Genomic DNA, 6,150 nt, shown 5'->3' with positions numbered 1-6,150 from the left:
ACTGTGAGAATACATTCTACAGAAACAGTAACTGCCATCACTATTCAATTAACAATCGTTATGATTTCAATGTTCCTGCATTTAGGTTTATAATAGAACGACAATCATCAATATTGAAAAATTCTTAGCCTACTATAAAACCAAACAAAATTTCAATGTCAAAATATTTTATTACTCAACATATTCTCCTCTTAACTGGATACATTTATTACAACGAATCTGCAACGTCTCTAAACCTTTCAAAAAAAATGTTTCTTCTTGATCTGCACACCAGACCTCCACAGTTTTTATTACCTCGTTGTTGGAAGAAAATTAACGACCTTTTAAACTTTTTTTCAGTTGAGGTAAGAGACGATAGTCGGATGGTGCCAAATCTGGTGTATAAGGGGGTTGTTTTAGTAATTCAAACCCCAAATCACGAATTTTTTTGCATGTCAACATGAGTTTCGTGTGCAGGGGCGTCGTCCTGCAAAAACAAAACACCTTTGGATAGTTTTCCGCGTCTTTTCTCTTTAATGTTTTCCCGTATAGTGGTCAGTACTGTCGAATAGTAATATCCGGTGATTGTTCTACCATTATCCAGAAAATCAATCATGATTACTCCATGGCAATCCCAAAAAAACTGAAGCAAGAACTTTTCTAGCAGATTTTTGGACACGAAACTTCTTAGGTCTTGGAGAACCAGAGTGTCGCCATTTCATTGATTTTTGCTCTGTTTCTGGATCGTAGAAAGGTACTCAAGTCTGATCCATAGTAACAATTTGGTTTAAGAAATCTACATCGTTTTGAAATCGAGCACAGATCTAACGCGATGTCACTACCCTTGCACGCTTTTGGTCAACCTTCAAACATTTGGGGATCCATTTTGCAGCAATTTTTCTCATGTCCTAATTGACGTGAACTAAATGATGAACGCATTCGAATGAAATATTCAGTTCTTCAGATATCCGTTTTAACCCAATTCGACGGTCTGATAAATGTCATGAACTGCATCGATATTTTCGGGGACTGACACAGAAACTGGCCTTCCCCATCGGTCATTATCTTCAATGGAAAATTTACCTCTTTTGAAGCTTGCACTCCAATTTTTCACGAAGGAAGGACATTGACCACCAAGGGTATTAAGCATATCTTCGTTAATCTGCTTACCTCTTACCCTTTTAAATACAGGTACTTGATGATGGCTCTATACTCAAATTTTTCGAATTTTACGATTTCGGTGGACAACTTCTTTCTTTCAATTTATTGCATAGCTCTGGTATACTCTTTTGACCTCAAACTACACACTGACACTTCCAATGAGTTATTGTTCGTTGCTATGGTAACGCAATATTTTTTATGGATGGAACTGGTCTAGGCTAACTAGATATCAAAACATCCTCATAGACAGATGTTTCTACAGTCTATCAGAATTCCTTCACTACGATGTTTTTTATTTGTATGCAATTTGTTTTTTCTTTGGAGTATTTTGGACTTTTTTCACAATATATGCAGTGGAAGTTTTGCGAAGGATCATACTCGAAAATCATAATATAGTCTGTGATAGTAAGTTACCTGATGTAAGCTATTTGAGAGTGTAAATTCATCTAGATAAGGATTGTTCTTTTTTAGAGGGCATTGACGAAGATTCTTTTTCTTATGACTTGATAGTTTTCATGAATTTTCATAAACTGAGACTAAAACCATGGGCTTTTCTTCGATACCTCTAATGCGGTGGTGAGTAGCTAGTTCCAAATTCAGATATTTATATTTATTAGTAGTTGTAGTGGCAAGTTTCAATATCTGAATAAATTCTAATTTATTTTGAATATCTTCCTGGTACCAGGTGTCGCTCATAGAATTTCGATGGAGAAAGCATTGACAAGGGAAGAATAATAAATACGATAGATCAGAATACCCATCTGTGAGAATGGAATAAATTTGTCTGTTGAAGCATAATGCCATTGATTGCACGGAGGAATAAGAAATCAGCCATTCAACATGAAATCTTTTCATGCTCCGAGTTCGGCGGGATCGATAGGCATGCACCTCCGAACGGAATTTCCAATTAGAATCAGAACCCCCGTAGAGAATTAATTCCCTTTGTGAGTACAAAAAATTCATCGGGAAAATTGTTTTCACCAACATAAATGTTTTATGCGACCCTCTATGGAATTTCGGAAATAGTTATTACTTTTGATTTACAGGGTCTCCTCGCGGAATTACTGATCGATTTTTGAAAAAAGAGAAAAGGGTGAAGGTTATATTATATCTAACTGAAAACTTTAGATGAAAAATAAGAGTTATATTAGTACATTCTCAGATATCAAAAGGATTAAGCTCTGTTGTAGCCCTTTCCAGGTTTTCGGGCTCGTGTTGGTGGTCGGGTTCTTGCCGCTCCTCGGCTTCTTGCTGTCGGTTGGATTTCTGATCCACCCGCACCTGTCGAAGTAGACGGAGCTCCTCTGCATTCCCCATGTATACTTCATTCAATTTTATTTTAGCAGTCGGTTGGCCATGGAAATTTGACACATATCACTCTGTAAAGTACGAAAATGTGGGGTTATGAAGCTTGTCAGAACATTTTTGGGTTTTGAATCAACGCTATGTTGTCCGTTCTACGTAAAAGTTTCTGTTATTACGTATTTTATCACAATGTCGAATCTTTTCGGAAAATATGTGACGAACGTAATTGAAGTTTATACAAAGTGTTGAAGGCATACCAAATCCGGTTATTTGCATGGAAAATACAAGAGATCAGTATAATACCATAATATGCACTAGCTTGAGGAGAGTTAATGTTCGTTATCTTCTTTGGCTTACATCATTTGTAGATTTCAAAAATATTAACCCGAAGATGAAATGCATATGATGCAGTGGTTGGGAATGGGTATCTCCCGAAAGAATTAACAGATAATTACAAGAATATTAAATTCTTCAACAAAAATCATCTTGCATTATGAGTAAAAGGAATTGAAGGAAGTTTCAAGTTAAGATGCAACCTTTGAACAAAAATTTCACATGAATAAACAAGTAACAGGGCAACTTTCGCCTATTTGTGGTTATTCATCTTAATACATTGATGTAATGATAATAATAAGGTATTTATTAGTACCTTAAGACATTTACATTGTATAGGACAAGTCAAATGAAAAATAGAAAAATCCATTTTAGGGAACTTATTCTCCGATGACATTTATCGAAAATCCTGTAGTAAACTTTATTTCGCATTAATTCACTCAAACATAAAATTCTCAAATGCCACTACTTTTTTGGGTCTCCCAATAGAAGGAAATTCTTTGTCATCCTCTTCATTCACAATCTTTCTGATTGTGGAAATATTCAGCTGAAATCGAGGCTGAAATATAAGTCGTTTAGATTCAGATGAAACATTATATATATAATTCTCTCACATTGAATATGTTCGCTACCGTCTGACGTATTGTGGATTTTAGAATATCAGGGTATAACTATTTGAATGAGCGGACCTAATTTCTAAATAGCACTGAAACCCTGTCTCTTTTTTTCGTAATAAAATTGATATTAGTTGTGGCAACGGCGTTATGACATTAACGACCGAGTTAACGATATTTCATGAGTGCCAACCTAACTTCGTTCTAGTTATAAAAACTTGAGAAAATTATTTCATGGCCAACCGACTGCTAAAATAAATTTGAATGAAGTATACTTGAGTACAGTTCTCGCCGTTCCCAGCAGTACCGCCCTCTGCATGATTCTATAGATATTTTCGTCCAACTGGAGTTTCCTCAAGTTTTCTGGTAGTTTCTTCGGTATCAGGCCTGTAGATGAAATGACAATAGGGATGGTCTTTACATCTTTCAGCTTCCACTGTCTCCTGGTTTGTTCCTCTAGATCTCTGTATCTTAAAAATATTTTCAGTCTGCCTATCTAGAAGATAGTTATTATTTGGAATCGCCGCATCGATGATTAGTGCTCTGTCCTCATCCTTTTTGACCAATATGAGGTCTGGTCTATTGTGATTTATTTTCCGGTCTGTGAGAACCGTGCGATCCCAGTAGAGCTTGTGATGTTCATTTTCCAATATAGCATCTGGATGGTAATTGTAATAAGAAACCTTTTTCGAAATTAGAAATTGGTGTTTTAATGCCAATTCTTGGTAACAGCATCATGTCTACTCTTGTACTCCGTGCCCGCGAACTTCTGACATCCCCCGGTGATGTGCTGGATAGTTTCATGTGTCGCACAGCCATAACGACAGCTATCGTCCATCACTGAGGGATCCTTGGCGATATATTTCATGTAGTTCCTTGTCGGAATCACCTGGTCCTTGATGGCGGAGATGAAGCCCTTTGTCTCGGGAAACAACCTTCCGGAAGTTAACAAGCAGTTCGACGCAGATATGTAGACGTAATCATGATTGACCTCGTTCTGGTGCCTTCCATGCAAAGTTTTGCCAATTAATTTCTGAATTTTGTTTTCTGCAGATTGTTTGACAGTTTTCAAGTGGTCCTGTTGTAGCTTCAACGGAGTAGAACTATCAGCAACTAAACTACTCGATAGATTATATTATTATATTTATTATTTTAGTTAATGCATAGAGATATTGTACCTATATGCAATCAAACTCAAAAGCTCATGGGGAATAATAGTTGGGGAGCTGACGACGCTAAATCGGGATTTACTCGAGCGTCGTGGAGGCTTAGTGGAGTTTGAAGACTAGATGGTAAAAAGAAAAAAGGGTTCTATGATGTATGCACTTTCAGCGTTGGGGAAAGAGTCTGCAGGTTTTCAAAAATGTAAAAAAAAATCGTCAGGTGTACATACTCGAGCGTGTCAGATTAAGATACTGTATATGCCCTACGTGTCTTGTTAATCTGATTCCGTGGTGAAGAGTTGAAAATGGTAAAAAAAAAATTTCGAGCATGTCAGATTTTCGGAGGATGTGTTAATTGGACCCAAAGGAAGCTACTCTTCAAGAGACTGATAATTCGGACGTGAAGCAAGGTCACTGCGATCCTTTGAAAATGAAAAAAAAATCGTTACTTGTCCATGCTCGAGTGTGTCAGACTCTCATACAGATGTTTAATCTCGGTGTTGCAGATGTGTTGACCCATTAATCTGACTCTAATCAGGGGTGTTTTCTTAATCTGACAGTTTGAAGATGATAACAAGGCATTTTTCAAATATCTCCCTTTCTGTACCTCTAATCAATTATATTCATTATGAAAGTTGTATATTATAAAATTATATACTACTTTTGTCTGAAGTGATTTTTCTTACCCTCAACAGTTTTCGAGCTAGAGGGTGATAAGGGCTAGGAGCCTAAACACACATGGGGAAGGCCAAGGTCAAGGTAGAAACCCAGTCTAATGTACATTCATCGACATATATCTCGAAACTTGTAAAAAATGTTATACTTTACAAGTTTTATAATGAATGTGAAAACAATTTGAAGCCCAGGAGAGGAGATAATTAAAAAAACTGATTTTTGTGACCTTTATGACCAATTTTTATTGTTTTGGCTTGCTAAAAATGTCAGATTATATTTTTTCTGTTATTCTTGAATCATTAGCTTCAAAATATGAAAAAAAGCCACCGCGCTCGGGAATGTACATGTGACGTTTTTTTCGCAATTTTTTCGCCCTCCCACACATTTTCGACCCGCTCAAATTGTCAGATTAAGAGAATATATACTTTTCAACATGTAATTAACCACATTTATCTTAATCTGACACGCTCGAGTATGTACAATGATGGTTTTTTTTAATATTCTGACAGGCTGTCCTAGACAATTCCCCCTATATACAGGTCTAATTTTTGGTAGAGGTACTTTAAAAGGTCCAAAATATCACCCTTTATATTAATCTGACATGCTCGAGTAACTCACGAATTTCACTCTTGGGCTCCCCAACTATAAGAGTAATTTCGTGAGAATTTACAATATAACGTGCTTTCAAAAAATTGGAATTTATCAGAAAAAACTATTCAGGTTATCATTGAATCAGTTGAGAAACCACTGGTAGAAAGCGATCCTACAAGGTTGATCAACCTTCAATTTCCACATAAATCTATAAAGACAAGTTGATGTTTTCTTCCAATGTCTAGTGACATGTGCCAACGCAGACTTAAGGCATTTTTATATAAACAAAACTACAAAATGTGATTTGAAAAGAGCAAGAAGGCAACGGC

Source organism: Coccinella septempunctata, chromosome 3, assembly GCF_907165205.1.
Source record: "Coccinella septempunctata chromosome 3, icCocSept1.1, whole genome shotgun sequence".
Taxonomy (NCBI): Eukaryota; Metazoa; Arthropoda; class Insecta; order Coleoptera; family Coccinellidae; genus Coccinella; species Coccinella septempunctata.
The sequence above is the reverse complement of the archived record's forward strand: the minus strand, read 5'-3'. Positions refer to the sequence as shown.